General features: G+C 37.9%; 1 long non-coding RNA gene across 1 annotated transcript; it reads left to right on the plus strand.

Moving 5' to 3' along the window:
• Positions 1 to 4,283: 4,283 nt before the first annotated feature.
• Positions 4,284 to 18,570, plus strand: LOC126159830 (uncharacterized). The gene is made up of 3 exons (XR_007534635.1): positions 4,284 to 4,414; positions 6,351 to 6,437; positions 18,494 to 18,570. It is a non-coding gene; the product is annotated as an uncharacterized LOC126159830 (long non-coding RNA).
• The last annotated feature ends 1,368 nt before the right edge of the window (positions 18,571 to 19,938 follow it).

A 19,938-nucleotide genomic window follows, 5' to 3' on the forward strand; every position in this document is an offset into this window, starting at 1 on the left:
TGTAATTATAGCAATCTTGCCCTCAGTGTACCTATGTGAGCTATGCATAAGGGGTTGTAATATATTCACAGAGTCATCATTCAAAGTCGGTTCATGACACTTTGTTAGTAGCCTTTCTCAGGATAGTTTATGTCTATCTTCAAATTGTGCAGTTCACCTTCTTCAGTATTTCTGTGAAACTCTCACAAAGATCAGACAAACCTGTGACCATTTGTGCTGCTGTTTTCTGTGTACTTTCAATATCCCCTGTTAGTCCTATCTGGTATGTGTCCCACACACTTGCCAATATGCTAGAACCAATCACATGACTGATTTGTAAGCAATTTCCTTTGTAGACTGATTGGACTTCCCCAGTATTCTACCAATAAACTGTAGTCTACCCTCTGGTTTCCCAACGACTAAGCCATCTCATTTCGCTACAAAGTGTTACACCCAGGTATTTTTATGGTTTGCCTATTCTAACTGTGACTCATTGGTATTATAGTCATAGGATATTATGCTTTTTCATGTTGAAGTGCACAGTTTTATGTTTCTGATCATTTAAAGCAAGTCGTCAGTTATTACATGCCTTTGAAATCTTATGACGATCTGACTGAAAATTTACACAGCTTCTTTCAGGCAGTACTTCATTATGGATAACTGCACCATCTGCAAAAAGTCTGAAGTTACTGTTAATATTGTCTGCAAGGTCATTAATATACGCTATGAACAGCAAGATCCTAACACACTTCCCTGGGGCACATGTGTATTACTACACGTAACGACGACTCTCAATCCAAATAACGTGCTGCACGCTCCCTACCAAAAATTCCTCAATCCAGTTGCAAAATTCAATTAATACCCCATACAAACGTACTTTTGATAACAAGCACAGGTGTGGTACTGAGTCAGATGCTTTTCGAAAATCAATAAATACTGCATCTACCTGACTGCCTTGATCCAAAGATTTTAGTATGTCATGTGAGAAAAGAATGAGTTGGGTTTCACATGACTGGTATTTTCGGAATCGTTGCTGGCTGGCATGGAGGAGGTAATTCTGTTCGAGATACCTCATCCTGTTTGGGCTCAGAATATGTTCTAAGATTCTACAGTCTCAAGGATATTGGAGACTGTAATTTTGTGGTTCACTTCTACCACCCTCTTATAGATGGATGTATCCTGTGCTTTATTCCAACTACTAAGCACCATGTTTTGTTTGAGGCATCTGCAACAGATTTTAGTTAGAAGTGGGGCTAACTCAGCTGTAAATTCGGTATAGAATCTGGCAGGGATTCCATTGGGCCCTCGGGCTTTATTCAAGTATAACTATTTCAGTTGTTTATCAGCACCACTGACACTAGTACTTATTTCCCTCGTCTTTCCAGTGTTATGAGGAATAAATTGGGGGATTTCTCCTGGGTTTTTCTTTGCAATGTAAAATCTGAAAACAAAGTTAAGCATTTCAGATTTAGCTTTGCTACTCTCTGTTTCAGTTCCTGTTTCATTCGCTAGGGACTGGACACTAACTTTTGTGCCACTAACAGCCTTTACGTACCACCAGAATTGCTTTGGGTTTTGTGAAATATTATTTGACAACAATGCCCGGCAATTCCCGTCCATCAGTACGTGAGGTCTGCCTGGTCTGGGTTCAGCTATGTTTATTCCTTCACAGCTCCACTTCAGAGTCACAGCATCGATATTCGACGTGGGCAGCTGACAGAACACTGCTACGGCAGCCATTGAAAGCCTCACAAATTGATCTCTTGACAGACAAATGCGTTTTATTCAGCAATTCTCTAGCTGCAGCTCTATGCTTTGTTTTACATCTATTACATGGTAGTCTCTGTTTGTTTAGCAGTTTCTTTACAGTAACTGTATACTGTAGACAGTGCCTACTATTATGAACTCTTCTATTGGGTACATATCTATCCAGTGCATGCTCAGCTATTCTTTTAAACTTGGGCCAGCGTTCCTCTACATGCTCCTGCCCTGTGCTTAAACTTTCAGTTCCTCAATGAGATATACACGTATATATATATATATATATATATATATGTATATATATATATATATATATATATGCTTGTTTTAGTTATTCTTTGTACTCTGTTAAGCTGAATATTGCATATCACAGACACAATACTAGAAGGAAACATGATATCCACTATGAACAGCTAAATCTAAGTATGGTGCAGAAAGGAGTCCATTTCAGTTGCTGTAAGATTTTTAATGCCCTCCCTTCAAGAATTAAGTGTTTGATAGATGATGATCTCTTGTTCAAAAAACCTTAAGGCAGTTCCTATTGCAAGGATCATTTTATACAATAGAAGAGTCATTGAACTACAGTGTTTAACATTTCTTGTATTGTAAATTGCAAATGTATGCCCAAATTTGTATTTGTAATACCAAATATTTTTATTGTAAACATATATTTTGTAATATCTATTTCTCTGTAACACTTATTATTTTGTAATCTTTATCTGTCTCTAAAATGTATTTTTTGTAGTGGGACTTAAGTTACTGTTTACTGTTTTTGTTTTGTTTTGTGTATTACCATAAATTCTGGCCAAAAGCTTATAAAATTGGCAGCTTCCATGTCCTGTGATAGTGTCACAACATGGATCACTGGAACAACATATAAATTAAAAAATAATAATAAATAAAAAAATTATTGCTGTCACAACCATACCATGTTCACTGATGTGGACATCCTCAAAGAGGTCAGGTCTGTTTGTTGTTGCCATTAGAAACAATATATTTTCATCATGAGAGAGGTTCCTAACTGTCTGTTCTAGGTAGTTTTCAGAGAAGCCATTTAGTAATGTCTCACAGGGTGTCTTACCACACCCATCACTAACAAAACTGTAGTTTTTCCAGTTGATTGTTGAATTACTAAAGTTCCCCCAATGAGTACAGTATGATTTGGAAACTTTCGTTCAAGCAAAACATTCTCACATGCAGCTTCAATTGCCATCATGGTGGCTTTGAGTTTTTTGTCTATTGCAACGAATTTCTCATTAGCCTATTCTTTCGATATACTCTTAAATTTTCCCCAGAAATCTCACTGCCATTATTTTCAGGCTCAGCCATCTATAATTTAAGCAACTTTTATGTCTAAAGTTCTGTATTTTTGGTGATGGTTCTTATACTTCCAGAAAAAGAACGTTCCCTACAGCTAAGGATCTGTAATAATGTTGCTAACAACAGGTCTTTAAACGTTTTTGGTACTCCAGAATGCGCATCACACACAAGGGATGGTGCTTTGAAATTCAGTCAAAAGGACGCAGCCAAATGACGCAATTCACTGGTGGGATTGGTAAGTGGAGTCACAAAGTAGAATGGAGTTGAACTTTATATCACAAGATAAATGTTGCTTAATTTTTGCCATGTAACTGAAAACCGTGTCTTTACTCATTTAACTGTGGTGTCAGTCCAGTATTCCATAATCTGGGGCGTCATATTAGTGGCACATGTGCACTGGGCTTAAATCATGAACGAAGATTTACTACGAACTATTTCACGTACAGCACTAATAACTTAAGAAAACTCTCAGACATGCACTTTTGTTCATGTTGATATGCTCTGAAGATAGGGATGAGGGTTCTTTGAATGCTAAAATTGTATAAAGCATTGCTTTACTTAAATTTGTTTAAAATCTGGTAGATGGTTCCTTAAGACAGTATTAAGCTGACATATCATACATTCCACACTACACTTCAAGCCTTGAGAGTCTCTGTTTTCGTTAGTAGTATTATTTTTAAAATTTAGTAAGTACAGCATATATTTTTCGCAATATAGTTTTGGTTGAAGCTTTGTTATATAGCCGATTGGGTGAATAATGTTTTTTTTTTTTTTTAATTTGTGTGACCATAGTATCCATAAATACTGTGGAATTATTTGTAGATTTCGAAACCATACTTGCAACTATGAAAAAATTAATAAAAAACACATAGTTTCCCATACGACTTTCATGAAACAGCGAGGTGGCGCAGTTATAGCACAATGAACTCGCATTCCGGAGGAACACGGTTCAAACCCGAGTCCAGGTTTCCTGATTGGGTTTTCAGTGACTTCCCTAAATCGCTTCACGCAGATGTCAGGACAGTTCTTTTGAAAAGGCGCGGCCGACTTTCTTCAGCAACGGGACCGATGACCTCACTGTTTGGTGCCCTCCCCCAAATTAACCAACAAACGACTGTAATTTTTTTCCTAGCCGATATGCAGCTCTGATTCCAACAATGTTAGAACAACCTCCGTGGTAGGTTCTTTCTTCCGCATTTATTGACTTTGACCACAGCAGCAGATGACTGTAGAGTTTACTAGTTTAGTAGTTCGTGTCATGCGTTCGTACGTTATTGTGTTGCGTTTTCTGTGTAATATGTAAGTGATTTGATGGTGGAGACAGGAAATCACGGAAAGACACATATTGAGTGTGGTACTAAGTCAATACTTAATTTTTATTATCATTACAGCTAATTGCCTCGAATGACATAGTTTGCCAATGCCTTGTAATGATGCCACATTAACTGTTCGTACAATTATTGTATTAGTTTAATTTCATTTATTGGGCACATTTGAACGATAAGTTTGTATCACATTTAATTCTTGTATCATCTTTGGCGCTTGTGGTTATGGTTTGAGATAGCTTTAGAATTTCGTAAGTAATTATTTCTTCAGGTTATTTGTATCAGAACCAAACACTTACTTTTAGTGAGCTTGTGTTTCCGCATTGCGAGCAGAAGGTGACTAGTGTTTAGACAAACATATTAGCGCACATTACGTACCTGTGCTGTTCGACAATTACGAAAAATACCAGATCGACGCGTGGGTATGTAATCTGCTTGGTGTTTTAGTTCTGTCCGATAAAATTGCTAAATGTTTCCCGCGATTTAGCAAAAGAACCGCCAGAAATTTTGATGTGTTGTCTGTAATTACCGGAAAAGTGTCTATATGCTGTGGTGGTTAGAGAAAGTGAAGGTTAATGTGAAATACTTTGTCATGGACGAAAAAAGGCCCTCATGAAGTTCACACACATGCTGCATTCATATTGTTATATTTACTTGTGTTGTGCATGCCAAGTTCGGTAACAATATTCGTGGAGGAAGGAATAGGGACAGTAAGAGTTTATTGTAATCTGATCTGTAGTTCGCCCGGGTTGTAGCGCAGACACAACTGCCGATACACCAGATTCGTTAGCACACGTTAATACAGAGTATCAGAGATTGGTTATGTTGGTATGAAAGAGAATGCTGTAGAGGGAATTCATTGTGTTGCGTTTTCCATGGATTTTCAAGGTGCCTATGTGCTCTGTAGTTTAGTAAATAGTGTTCAATTGCTGTTTGTAGTAATGTGCACGTTTCAATCTATGGAAGGATATGGGAAATATAATTGACTCTGTAAGGCCTAATGGGTATGTGTAATTGCCACCGACGATAGCATCCCAAAACCACAGAACATCGTCATGGGACGCTTAAGAGAAAATAAATTCACTAAGTCTTGTTAGAGGAATTTAATCGTTAAATCTTGATAGTGAAGAATCTTTTATTTTTCTATGCAACGTGCAGGCAGCAGTGTGTGTTTTTTAGTGACTGGGTAAGGTTTGCAGCATTGCTCTATATTGAGTTGATAACGTTGAATATAGATGACTGTATAAGGAAACAGTTGTTAAAAATACATACTAAACTGACTCAAAACAAGCAAGTTCTGCCTCTATGGGTGGATTTTCATGTTCTGCTTTCCTGAATACCATGAGCAAATATGGGTTTATAGATTGATTGAAAATGCAGCCAATATGATTGAGAAATAATTCTTTTCTGTTCTTGCATATGTTGTTAAGAACATAATTATAAACCTCTTACATTATTCTATATATTAAGGAATTTGCAGGATACATTGACAGGCTTAGATACAGCTCGAGACTCATTTTAATCTTTTATTCTTCATACGTAAAATTGTCTACAGTAAATAGATTTGTCTGGTAAATTCACTTTGTCTTAGTTGCTTCACATGACAGTTAGAAATTTATGTGGAAAAAGAAAGATAAGTCAGCTACCATATTCAGGATAAGACTGATTACCACAACCAAATGCTACTAAGGAACAGCAGTAACTGAAAGTCATTTGTTTCCATTGTGTGGGGGTTTTTGTTTTCTCTCAAATTGAGTTTTGTTTTCCTTTAATGACACTGAGGCTTCAGAGTCCTCATAACCAGCAAGTTGTCAATCAGTTCATTTTGTCAGGTTCTTTGTCCCTCAGTCATTTTTGAATTTTTCATATGCATAGACTCATTTGCTGCAGCCAGAAAATACTACCTGTGCACTATGTTGAATAATGACACTGTAAACATATCACTTTTGCTTTCTTGTTTTTCAGTGGCTTAGGAGGGCAATCATGGACTGCAAGGGAGCTAGTTGGGTGAAAAAAGAGAAGAATGAAATATATGCTGAACCAGAATCCTTGGTAAATAGCTTCTTGTATTTTTTACCATTGTTTCATTAATTTCTTTGTGCAATGTGGTGTGTAAACAAGGAGATTACATGTCCTGTTTGTCAGATGAAAAATTTGGTATTGGCTGTTGGTTTTGCTTCTTGACCAAACGAAGTTGACTGTTGGCTGTGAAACATATTTGCAATGGATTGGTGTCTTGTAGTATATGATGCTGCTCTCTAATATTTAATGTTTCAAAATTTCTGCAGCTTATTGTTAGTGTGATGTTGGCATCTCAGTAGTCAATGATCACATGTTTGCTGTCTACTAAGAAATTGTCAAATGTTCTTGAGTTGTGACGTTAGCAGTCACTTGTTACAAATTGATTTCCTGCTTTGAGATTTAGTTCGGTGTGTTGTTAATGTCTAGATTGCTTCCTTCTTTAGAAAGAGGTATTATTAATGTATATGATAAAGTAATATATGAATGGACTCCACTAGCTAGAGTGCAGATGATTTAGCTACTACTGTAGATCAGTTGTATGGTTTACTGGACGAATTGATCATACGCTATATTTGTGGTCAATTTTTAAGTTAGCCAGAGTTGCTTTCTCAGACGAGGGATATATATGTGGATTTATTGCAAAGACAATATTTGGCAGTCTATTCGTCATGGTGCCTGATGGAGAAATCTAAACTCGTGACCTAAAAAATTTTTTTCCTCAGGCATAATTTTTACTATTGTTCATCTAATTGGTTTTATATCCTCAAAGTTATTGTTAGCAATATTACCATTCTTGATCTGTTTTTATTTTCTCAGTAGGTATTCAGAATCTATTAAGTATTGGGAAGTGGTAGGGGACCAAGAGTTGTTGATGAAATCCTTTGAGGAGCTTAAATACTATTAAATGAAAGAGCAGTTGGTAGTGTAATGTACAACCCTAAAAAGGATGCTGATACTAACAGGAAAAAAGGAGTGTTAAAGTTTTAACTACAGAATGTTGGAATGTTTGCAGTGCTCTTTAACGAGTAGATCTTAACATTACCACTCTAAATATTTAGTATCAAATAAATTACTTAAATGTTAATATAATCACAGAGTTAAACTGTGCGCCCTCAAGTATGGCCCGTCTGTAACATACAGCATACGCTTAAAGGTAATTATAGCAGAATGTCACTGTCAGCTTCAGGCAAATTAAAACATGCTGAAGTTACTGTTACAGCTCACTCCTTGATTCAATTTTTCTGAGATTAGCAGGATTTTGAATTTTCCAGTGTGTGGCCATCAACATTTTATGGAAAGTTCATTCCTCATCAAGCTTGTTTTGAAAATATATCATTCATTTCTTTCTTCATCAAAGTGCTGTAATTTGTTTTATGTAGCTAGATCAAAACACTCCTGTGACACTGTAAAGATGTCATTTGCTCTGAATCGTTCATCTTGAGAGTTTCTGTAGAAGCAGTGAAAACACAAATGTACACTCGCGCTAGATATTGTCATGTTATAAAAGTAGCCTTGTCAGGTTTTTGTTAGTGTCAGCTGCCAAAGTCTGTGTCAAGTAGGACCTTCCTCCCCCTCCCCCCCCCTCCCCAAAAAGAAACCTTTGTGATTCAAATTCCTCACTTACCTTTCTTTCTATGAACTTGGTGTGTGTAGTGTCGTGCTGACATTCAGGATGTTCATTCTTCTAGTGATATTGTAGTTCGTGCATTGATATCAAAATGTCAGCAGTTGGTAAAGGTAAGTAGTTTTAGATATAGCACACATGCCTTTGCTGTACCAATCTTATCACTTCTTTTTGGAACAACTACAGAAGTGAGTACTATATTGCACCTTCATATCATGTGTTACATCTGTATTGTAAATGTATGTTTTTCCATTAGCTCAAAGCTGTGTAACTGAGCAATTGCTGTTCAAGCTTTTCATGTGAGGTTGTATCTGAACTGGTCCAATGGTGACAAGCAGAATTCAGATGCCTCAGTTGTGTTTTCCAAAGAACAGAGAAATTAAAATCAAACATGGGAAATGTCAGGATAGAGTAATGATATACACAGCATGCGTTCCAACTCAACACATTGAGGAGACCTTAGGTTGCAGGTAGGTAGAATGAATTGACTGCTAAATATTTAAGCTTTCGGACAAAGTAATTCACATGAAATACAGAACAACACTAGGCCATGAACACATCTAATGTGAGTAGAAATCTGTTGGAGTGAGAGGTAAAGAGGAGCTGTGGGGTGGGAAGTGAGGGATAGCAGGGTAGGGGTGGATGTGATGCTGTGCTGCCTGTGGTATTGGTCAAGGACATGGGGGGACAGAATAGGGCTGCTAGGTGGAGTGTTGGGAGGCTGTGTGGGGCATGGGGGGGGGGGGGAGTTGTGGGATAGGTGTGTGCAGTGCTAGAATGAGAGCAGGGTAGGGAATAGGTGGGGTGGAGCATACAGACTAGTGAACGTTGAGGCTTATGGGGATGACATACGTTGTACGAAGAGTTTCCATTTGCACAATTTAGAAAAGCTTGTTATGTGTGTGCGTTTTTTTTAATGTGCTCCCAAAGATGGAATCTTTGCTCATCTTCAACCTACCCTGCCACAAAAGACACCAATCATTTCCTTCACTGAGCTCCACAGTTCCTGCTCCTTTACCATTGGGCACCCTGCTCATCATTGTCAGTGCTATCACCCTCTATGATTACATCCCCCAACACCCATGGCTTTCTGTTACTGAACAGTACCTTTCCCAGTATCTGACTCTGTCCTAACCTACAGCCCCTTCCTGGTCGCCATGACCAACTAGATTCTCACCCACAATTCTCCATTGAAGGCACCGCCTACAAACAAATCTACAGCACATCAAAGGGCATTTGTGTGGCACCATGTTCTGCCAGTTCATTCATATGCCACCTACAGGATTCCTTTCTAACCACCCAGAATCACAAACCCTTCACCAGATCGATTCGTTGATGACATTTTTATGATCTTCTTGGTTTGTTTATTGAACATGATCTGATTAGGTCCATCAGGCCCTGTATTAAATTGGACCACGGTTTCACAAATACTGTACCCTTTTTGTATCATATTTTCCTGAAACTAAGTTTTAAAATGACAAATAGTATTACAATGATTTGGGTGTCTCAATTAGCAATGTCAGTGAATAATATTAAGAACTAAAAGTTAATACTGGCAGTACTTCTACTACTGCAGTTGATACCACTAGTGGTGCTAGTAGTGGTGATGAAAGAATTTGAAGGAGTGCAAGGTAGATTTTTTCTGGTACAGTGTGTTATGGGGAAAGGAAATGTAAGGAGACTCCACCAGCTAAGAATATTGGAAAACAATGTGGTTGCAAGGAATATACTAAGGGTCACACTGAAGCCTGCACAGCCTAAAATTTCCTTTAGAGCGTTGTCCCAGAAACAGATCTCCCATGCCGTGTCTTGTCAGTCACAAATACAGAAGTGTCCAATTCCACCCATCTACTATGATCCATGATGTCACAAATATGGCAGAAGCAACCATACACTAAGACTCCAATATGCCGCCTATGATATCATTACGTAAACATGACCACTAACACGAAAATACAATTAAAAACACACACACACACACACACACACACACACACACACACACACACACACACACACACACACACACACACACACACACTCCCAGTGCACTGTGCACTCATTATTTTCCCTTTCTCATTTTCTCTCCTCCCCTTCCCCTCCTACAATACACATTATCTTCCCCCCATCCCTCCGCCCACCTTTACATTGCTATCCCTCTCTTCCTGCCCGTGCCGCCTTATACCTCACAACCCACCCTAACAGATTGTTGCTCATGCCAAAAGCAGATGATCATGTCTCAGTTCTTGGAGACAGTGGCTCTGTGTGTGTGTGTGTGTGTGTGTGTGTGTGTGTGTGTGTGTGTGTGTGTGTGTGTTTTTCTATTTCAGAAGAAGGGCTTTGTCCAGAATTTCAATTTTTAACACTCTTTCATTGTACATGTCTGTGAGTCAGTATGGAAAGTAAACGTGCCAAATTTCATGTTGATGGGAAAGTGAACTGGGAAAAACACAACAACCAAATCTGGAAGAAAAGCCCTTAAGATTGTTGTACCTTATGTGTAAACTGAGAGTAGTGTTTGGTTGTAACACACTCTGTATGTCATATTTTGGTTCCTTTGTCAGATACATGTTTATTGCGCTGATATCAGTGGCATAAAAAAATCTGTGGAATATGCTAGGCAGAACATATAGTGGTGCCTGCATTTGTTTACCAGGCTTAGAATACTAATAGTTTTTGATATCTCTATGACTCTGCTGTTGGCATCAGGAAGAATGGTAAATGTGTTGCCAGGACACAGTTTACAAACAAGATACTGTAAGTAATGCAAACGTCGACATCCCAAGGCATGGCCTAGCAAGAACAGGAAACTCTCACAAAGTGAATGACCTCAAAAGTTTTATTTATTATTCCCTCCCTGCATCATCCACATCATTTTAAAATTTCAAAATAAAACTGTGTGATTGGCTAATAGAAAATCGATGTTACAATTAGTTGTATGGTGTGGGTATTGTTGATTTCAATATTAAAGATTCTGGTTGTACCCACTGATTTCACTAAACTATTGTTTTTTTTATATGATGAAGCACATTTTGTATAAAATAGTTACCGATAAGTAACTAAAGATTATGGGAGTAGTTAATATGATTCAAAGTAGCAGCATAGGAAAATGAAGTGCAAGATGCTAATAAATTTTCAAATTTCTTGTCTCTGATCATTCATATAACTTTTAGATCACAACCATTGAAATGTACCTTACTGACAGTCACTAAGAAGGCCACTCTGAAGAGAATGAGTCATTTATTCTTTGGAAGTATCATAGACTTAAAATTAGAATTTGTGTAACTGTATGAAATTAAGCAGTGTTATGTTATGGCTCAGTTTTGGTGAATATAATATAGATTGGCTTGATGCACTTGCCCATGCTAGACTACCCTCCACAAACCTCTTAATCTCTGATGACTGCCACCTCCTACATCCATTTGAACTTGCTTCTTGTCTTCAAGCCATAGTATCCCTCTACACTTTTTACCCTCACATATCCCTCCATTACCAACTTGACTATCCCTAAAAGCCTCAGAATTTGTGCTATTAACAGGCTCCTTGTGTTAGTGAAATTGGTCCCTATGTTCCTCCCTCATTTGTTGTTTTGTTTACCCATTAAATCTTCAGCATTCTTCTGTATCACATTTCAGATGCTTCTATTCTCATCTTGTCTGAATTGCCTATCATTTATGTTTGACTTCCATACAGGGCTGCACTGCAAATATCTTCAGAAAAGACTTCCTAACACTTAAATTTATATTAGATGTGAACAGTCCTCTTTATTAGGCACATGTTCGTTGATATTGCTAGTCTTCACTTTATTTCTTTCTTTCTTCGGCCATTGTCAGTTACTTTGATGCCCAAATAGCAAAAGTTGTCTACTACTTTTAGTGTCTCATTTCTAGTCTAGTCTAGTTTCAGCTAGATTCCATTGCTTTTAATTGATGTTTGTCATACAATCTCCTTTAGTGCTGATATCCAACTTTACTCTTCAGAGTTTTACCTCCCACACATCCCTTCATTGACAGTTTCAAGATGCCTGTTTTGTTTGATAGGATTATGTTGTCATTGGTAAACACACAGTTTGCTTTACTTTCTTCCAGATTTCGTTTGTGTCTTCGTCGTACAGAGTGCATATCAGATGTAGGCTACAAGCCTGTCTCATTTCCTACTCAATGCTTCCCTTTCATGTCTTTAAAGTCTTAAAACTGGTGCCTGGTTTCTGTGAAAGTTGCAAACAAACTTTTGCTTCCTGTCTATTTATTCTGCTGCTGCCCAAATTCCAAAGAGTGCAGTCAACTCCACATTCTCAAAAGCATTTCAGTAAATCTGCAAAAACTGTAAACACAATTTTGTTTTCATTTAACTCATCTTCTAAGGTAAGCCGTAGTATCAGTATTGCCTTGTGTTACATGTTTCTAGTACCCAAAGTGATCTTATGTAAGGTTAACCCTCTAAAAGCTTTTCCATTCTTGCAAGCATGTCATATTAATCTGATAATATTCACACCTGTTAGCACCTACCTTTCTTCAAATTTGAAATATTAAATTTTGGTTGATGTATGACTGGATGTCAACTATCTTATATCTCGCACAAAAGTGGAATAATTTTGTCATGGATGGCTTTCCCATGTATCCCAATAATTCTGAGGGAGCCGGCCGTGGTGGTCTAGCGGTTCTAGGCGCACAGTCCGGAACCGCGCGACTGCTATGGTTTGAATCCTGCCTTGGGCATGGATGTGTGTGATGTCCTTAGGTTAGTTAGGTTTAAGTAGTTCTAAGTTCTAGGGGACTGATGACCACAGTAGTTAAGTCCCATAGTGCTCAGAGCCAATTCTGAGGGAATGTCATAAACTGCAATGGCCTTGTTACTACTTCACTCTTTCATTGCTGTATCAAATTCTGGTCATATTACGATATTTCCAGTCCTGTCTACAACTACTTCCTTTCCCCTTTCTTGCGCAAGTTTGTTCCCCTTTGCGTTACAACCATTCTTGTTTAGCCATATTGCATGTTCTGTCAACATCATTCCAGTAATGTCTGTATTCCCTTTTGTCTGCTTAAATAGCTACATGTTTGTATTTTCTCTTCTCATCAATTAAATCCAGTATCTCATGAGTTCTGAAGGTATTCCTACTAGGCCTTACTTTTTACCTATGTTTCCTCCTGCCTTCACTGTTTCATCTCAAATCTGCCTATTCATCACCCAGTGTATACTTACCCTCTATTTATCACTTGTTGCCTAATGCTCATTTTCAAACCATCAATGAGTTTCGGTTCATGCAAGTTTATCCAAATCCCATGTACTTAAATTCTACTTTTACTATTTCTTCAACGTTACTCTGCAGTTAATAAAAACAACTCTAGCCAGAGTCCACATCTAGCACTGGAAATGTTTTGTAGTTTACATTCCTATTTCGAAATATTTGTTTTTGACATTACATAATGTGTTTGAAACGTTTTGGTTTCTCCATGTTATTCCACATACACAAGCTTCTTTCATGATACTTGAAAAAAGTGTTTGCAGTGACTAATTCATGCAATGCACAAAATTCTACCAGGTGGTTTCCCCCTTTCAGTCATTTGTGCCATTGGATGTTCTCTTAACTATTTTACATCCTGTTCCTACTATTGAATTTCATTACCTTCTAGAATTGGCTGTCGTCTTCCTTAGCTGTTGAATAATTACTCATCAAACTTTTTCCTATTCCATTCTTCTGCTGGTCTGGTTGCCATACAAATATCTACCACTGTTGTATTTTCTTCATGCCTATTTCAGCTGTGGTAATTCAGTGACATTGCTGTTGACAATAGCTTACTCATGTGCCTATTTTCTCGCTCATTACTAGGGCTCTCCCTGCATGACCCCTATTTGATTTTTTGTTGATAATCCTGTACTGGCCTGACCAGAAGTCCTGTCCTTTCTGCCACTGCACTTCAGTTCGTACTATAACTGAATACAACCTATCCATTTTTCCTATTTAAAGTCTCTAACTTCCCTAGGCTGTTGTTGTTGTCTTCAGTCCAGAGACTGGTTTCGTGCAACTTTCCATACTACCCTATCCTGTGCAAGTTTCTTCATCTCAAAGTATGTACTGCAGTCTACATTGTTCTGAATCTGCTTAGTGTATTCATCTCTTGGTCTCCCTCTTTGAATTTTACCATCCACACTGCCCTCCTATACTAAATTGGGGATCCATTGATGCCTCAGAACATGTCCTACCAACCGATCCCTTCTTCTAGTCAAGTTGTGCCATAAATTCATCATCTCCCCAATTCTATTCAGTTCCTCCTCATTAGTTACATGATCTACCCATCTAATCTTCAGCAGCACCACATTTCAAAAGCTTCTATTCTCACACGCACACACACCCACGCGCGCACACACATGCAGAGAGCTGAGACCACACTGCCAAGCTGTGGTCTCAGCTCTCTAAGACTGCGAGCGTGCGTGCGAGAGTACACGTGTCTACTGCTGACAAAGGCCTTAATGGCCGAAAGCCTTAATTGTGTGAATCTTTTTATTGTGCCTATCGCGACTCAGCATCTCTGCTATATGGTGAGTAGCAACTTTCCTTCTCTGGTATTGTTACATTCAATCCTGGATTTTCCATTGTTTGATGTTTGCTTCTATTATCTTCTTGTTTAAACTGTTTGTCGTCCGTGTCATCCACTTCCATACAAGACTGCACTCCATACAAATACTTTCAGAAGAGACTTCCTGACACTTAAATCTATAATCGATGTTAACAAATTTGTCTTCTCAAGGAAAGCATTACTTGCCATTGCGACCCTAAATTTTATATACGGTCTACTTTCCCCAAATAGGAAAACTCATGTACTACTTTGTGTCTCATTTCCTAATCTTAATCCCTCAGCATCACTGATTTAATTAGACTACATTCCATTATCCGTATTTTGATTTTGTTGATGTTCATCTTATATTCTCCTTTCAATACACTGTTCCTTCCGTTCAACTGTTCTTCCAGGTACTTCACTGTCTGTCAGAATTACAATGTCATTGGCGAACCTCAAAGTTTTTATTTCTTCTCCATGGATTTCAATTTCTGCTCCAAATTTTTCTTTTGTTTTCTGAACTGCTTGCTCAGTATACAGATTCAATACCATCAGGGATAGGCTACAACCCTGTCTCACTCCCTTCCCAACCGCTCTTTCCCTTTCATGCCCTTAGACTCTTATAACTGCCATCTGGTTTCTGTAGAAATTGTAAATAGCCTTTTGCTCCCTGTATTTTACCCCTGCCACCTTTAGCATTTGAAAGAGAGTATTCCAGTCAACATTGTCAAAAGCTTTCCCTATGTCTACAAATGCTAGAAACGTTTGCCTTTCCTTAATCTTTCTTCTAAGATAAGTCGTAAGGTCAGTATTGCCTCACGTGTTCCAACATTTCTGCGGAATCCAAACTGATTTTTCCCAAGGTCAATTTCTACCTGTTTTTCCATTCATCTGTATTGTATTCGTGTTAGTATTTTGCAGCCATGACTTACCAAACTGATAGTTTGGTAATTTTCACGTCTGTCAACACCTTCTTTCTTTGAGATTGGAATTATTATATTCTTCTTGAAGTCTGAGGGTATTTCACCTATCTCTTACATCCTACTCACCACATGGTAGAGTTCTGTCAGGTCTGGCTCTTCGAAGGCTATCAGTAGTTCTAATGGAATGTTGTATACTTGCAGGGCCTTGTTTTGACTCGGGTCTTTCATGGCTTTGTGAAACTTGTCACACAGTATCATTTCTCCCATTTCATCTTCATCTACATCCTGCTCTATTTCCATATATTGCCCTCCAGTACATCGCCCTTCTATAGACACTCTATATAATCCTTTCACATTTCTGCTTTCTCTTCTTTGCTTAGAACTGGTTTTCTGTCTGAGCTCTTGATATTCATCCAAGTGCTTCTCTTTTCTCTAAAGGTCTCTCTAATTTTCCTGTAGGCAGTATCTATCTTACCCCCTAGTGATATATACTTACCCTACTAAGGTATGTAATACTCCATACTCAGACATATAGTGTGTCTGTCCTGCTTTTCCTGATAAAATCCTACTCAGTAGCCTCTACCTGTAGATCTGAACGGGGGATTGTTTTACCTCCAGAATATTTTGCCTAAGATAATTTTGTACAGTAGAGCTGCATGCTCTTGAGAAGAAAAAAACAAACATAGCTGCAGTTTACCTTTGCTTTCATCCACTTGCAGTATTGGAACAGGAAGTTGGTTAATGCTACAAGGCCAGGTCAATTGATCATACAGACCATTGCTCCTGCAACTGCTGAAAAGGCTTTTGCCTCTCTTGAGGAACCATGTGTTAGCTTGATTTCTCCTCAGATAATACTTATTCATGTTTGCACCTAACTGTTTTCAGTATCGTTGACATGCCAGCAACCCTACCTTGGCAGTGTCCAATGTTCATTTGGGGTGGGGGCTGTGCACTATTGTTTAAAGTGCTTTCTTGGAGCAGAAGTAATAGTCTTAGCATGTATATTTGTAGAATTACTTCGTTATCTGTATGAACACAAATGACAATTCTGAGAGACTGTGTTGGTACACATACAAACCCACAGATGAAAACTGTTGCTATGTCTCAGATTTGAGGCTGTAACTCCTGGTTTTAGGATCAGTTACTTTAACAATTACCCTAACCAAGCATGCCTCCAGGGCTGCCAAGGGGATATCACTTACGTGTCCTCATACATTTTCATCTTAGGTTCAGGATTTTAAGGTCAGTGACCAGCCAATAATTTTGTAAAGCAGTATGACACAGTTCTCTATAGAAGTAGAAACAAGAAATGCATTTGGCAGTTGGGTGATTTGTGAGTGCTGGTAAGTATAAAAAATTTATTATATAGTTGTCTGTAGCTGAGTGCATAGGATAACAGTATAAAAATCATAAAATTGGTGGTTCAGATAACACTAATTGCTACCGGTTCTTTTAGTTTTATTTACATTCCATATGTAAAATGAATGTTAATTTTATATCGTGCTGAATCATACTTTATTAAAATTATTTTTAATTATAAGTTACATAAAAATGCAAGTATTGTTGAAAAATTACAATTTGGTACAAACATGGAGAGTATCAAATGGAAAATAAAGAAATCTCACAGAAATGTATCAAAATTTTTGTTTTAATATCTCAAATGTTGAAAAAAATGTAATTTTTACTAAACCATTACAATTCAGTATTTGTTAAATTTGCGAGTTGTTAGTAGACATGGAAGTTTTCAAAAATTAGTAGTTCCGACTAGAAGATTCGAACCAGCAGCTTTTTCATTAAGGCACTTTTGTGCTATAGTCTCAATTACCAGCAATTGTGTTAATAATTAGGAAATATTTTTTTGTTGACAGCACTCAGAAATCTTCAGATCATCAAAGTCAAATTTTTTTAGTTGTTTGGTAACTGCATAGTGCTGGTTTAGGAAATTGATGTTCCAGCACTAAACTCCAAATACTCTAAATCTCAAGGAAATTGAAGAGGATGATTTGCAAGATACCATTTTCAGTCAAGTTCTTATTATTGCAGGGATATGTCCATAATGGTTAAGGTGACAGCCCATAAAATGCAAGAAATCCAGGTTTAACTCATCAGTGCAGCCAAAATAAATTTTTATGTCTGTTTTTTCATAGACAATTCTCTAATATTAGGCAGTCACTGGATCAAATTTTGAATGTTTCTGATCAGCATAATTTATCTGGTATTCAAAATTGTATTGGCTGACTGCATTGCAGCAGAATTGTGAGTGAATATAGCAACTGATTTTAATTGATCAATGACTGTAGGATCCATTTTTATTCTGGCAGAGGAACTGTTTTCTTTCCAAAATCATATAGGAGAACAAAATTATCTGCTGTTCAGGCCTTTAGCTCCAAACATGTTTCCTGTGCCTCTTCTTACAAACTGAAATGACCTGTGCATTTTTCTATTCCCATGAAAAGCCACTGTTCCATAAAGTAACACTTCAATTGCCAGAGGTTGTTCTGCAAGATCCACTTGTTTTATTTAATCTGATGGCTGCCACTTCAGGTCTAGTGGTCTACTGTGTAGAAAAAGTTTGGTTTTTCCTTCTCCCTCCTGTCCTCACCTTAGTCAATTATGTATCTGTCATTTTAGTATCCCTGCTGCAGCCAAAATTGTCAAATGTATTTTTATGTTCTTTAGGGGAGAAACTTTCTAAGGCAAAGCATTGTAATTATGACCTTTCTGTTACTGTCATCTGTTTTGCTACCACATGCATCATTGTCAACGTTTTTGTGAAGAAGTTCTGGGGTTTTCATTTTTTGTTTCATGTTTTGCAAGATATGATCTTGCTTATAAATTAATGGAAGACTTCTTATATAGGCTGTCTTGGTGGTTCTCATATGTTCAACTTCTGGTTGGCCATGGGGATTCAGGGGATTTAGCTTCATTTGAATTTGGTGTACAGATATCTGCTGTCATGTATGTTGTTAACATTTGCAGGTCCTCACCGTATTCCACAACATTCCCCATACTGGGTGTATTGGCTGTTGCATCATGTTTGATCACCTTACCAGGTTTGTTAGGCAGAAGTATGTTCCTATCTTTCAGAATTTGTTTTTAACAGTAGCAATCTGTGATGCTTCAGTAGTCCAGTGCTCATGTTACAATCTCTGTATTTAGAGAATTTATTATTTTGGGCATGTTTATTGCTAACAGAATAAATATTGTCCTGTTGTGTGTGTTTTCTAAACAGTTGCACAGGCTAATGTTCTGGAAAACATGTTTTGTAGAGTATCACAGGAATTTTTGTTCTCACAGCTGTGCTAATTTCACAGGATGTGGTTTTGAGATGAATGAGTTCAGATTGTCCTCTGGAAATTTAGATCTATGTTTTCCATGGATTCTCTAAATTTCTTCAAGGAAATGGATGGACAGCTCCTGATAAAATGACATGGCTCATGTTGTCTATATTTGCTCAACCTCATGTCATGTTGTACTTTATTGATGTAATTTTCCTCCACATTTTTCTCCCCATCTAAAGGCATGCGTCTTCAGTTATGTAGCTGAGAAGCATATATATCCTGTCACTACAGTATGATAGAGAAATTCGATTGTATACAATATTTACCAGACTATATCTTAAGCATTAATCTACTATGATGGATGGATGTTGGAACTCAAATGTTCTTTTTTTTCCACATCACATTTGACACTTTAACCGAGCGAGGTGGCGCAGTGGTTAGACACTGGACTCGCATTCGGGAGGACCACTGTTCAATCCCGCGTCCGGCCATCCTGATTTAGGTTTTCCGTGATTTCCCTAAATCACTCCAGGCAAATGCCGGGATGGTTCCTCTGAAAGGGCACGGCCGACTTCCTTCCCCATCCTTCCCTAATCCGATGAGACCAATGACCACGCTGTCTGGTCTCCTTCCCCAAAACCAACCAACCAACCAACCATTTGACACTTTAAAATTATTTTTTCCTCACATTTGATACTTATCTTTATGCAGATTTCAAATTTCAGTAACATGCAATGAGACAAATGCAGATTTATTTCATTGTACAGTACTGATTTTTCATGATAATAAAGCTATTACTGCCTGCATTCTGTGGTGCATCTTTCTAATGGGTCCTCTGTATGGCATATCAGATTTTGTAGCTAATCATTTCTAGTTTTCCTTCCAGTATTGTGCGTATAATGCCACTGTTAGCTAATGAAACTCTGGATCTTGTCTTGAATGCTTACAAACTTTTCTAAGAGTACGAGGATTGCTTCTTGAATGGGTGTGAGGCTACAAATTCAAGTGTTTTGGGTTCAGTCCCAAGCATCATCTGTCACTTTTTCTATGTGGAAAATGACAGTTTCCATTCCAGTGTGAAGCTCTAGGTCTTCATGTAAGTTACTATGTCAGTGAGTTCAGAAGCTGGAGGAAGCCAGTGGC

Source organism: Schistocerca cancellata, unplaced genomic scaffold (genome assembly GCF_023864275.1).
Source record: "Schistocerca cancellata isolate TAMUIC-IGC-003103 unplaced genomic scaffold, iqSchCanc2.1 HiC_scaffold_1148, whole genome shotgun sequence".
Lineage (NCBI taxonomy): Eukaryota > Metazoa > Arthropoda > Insecta > Orthoptera > Acrididae > Schistocerca > Schistocerca cancellata.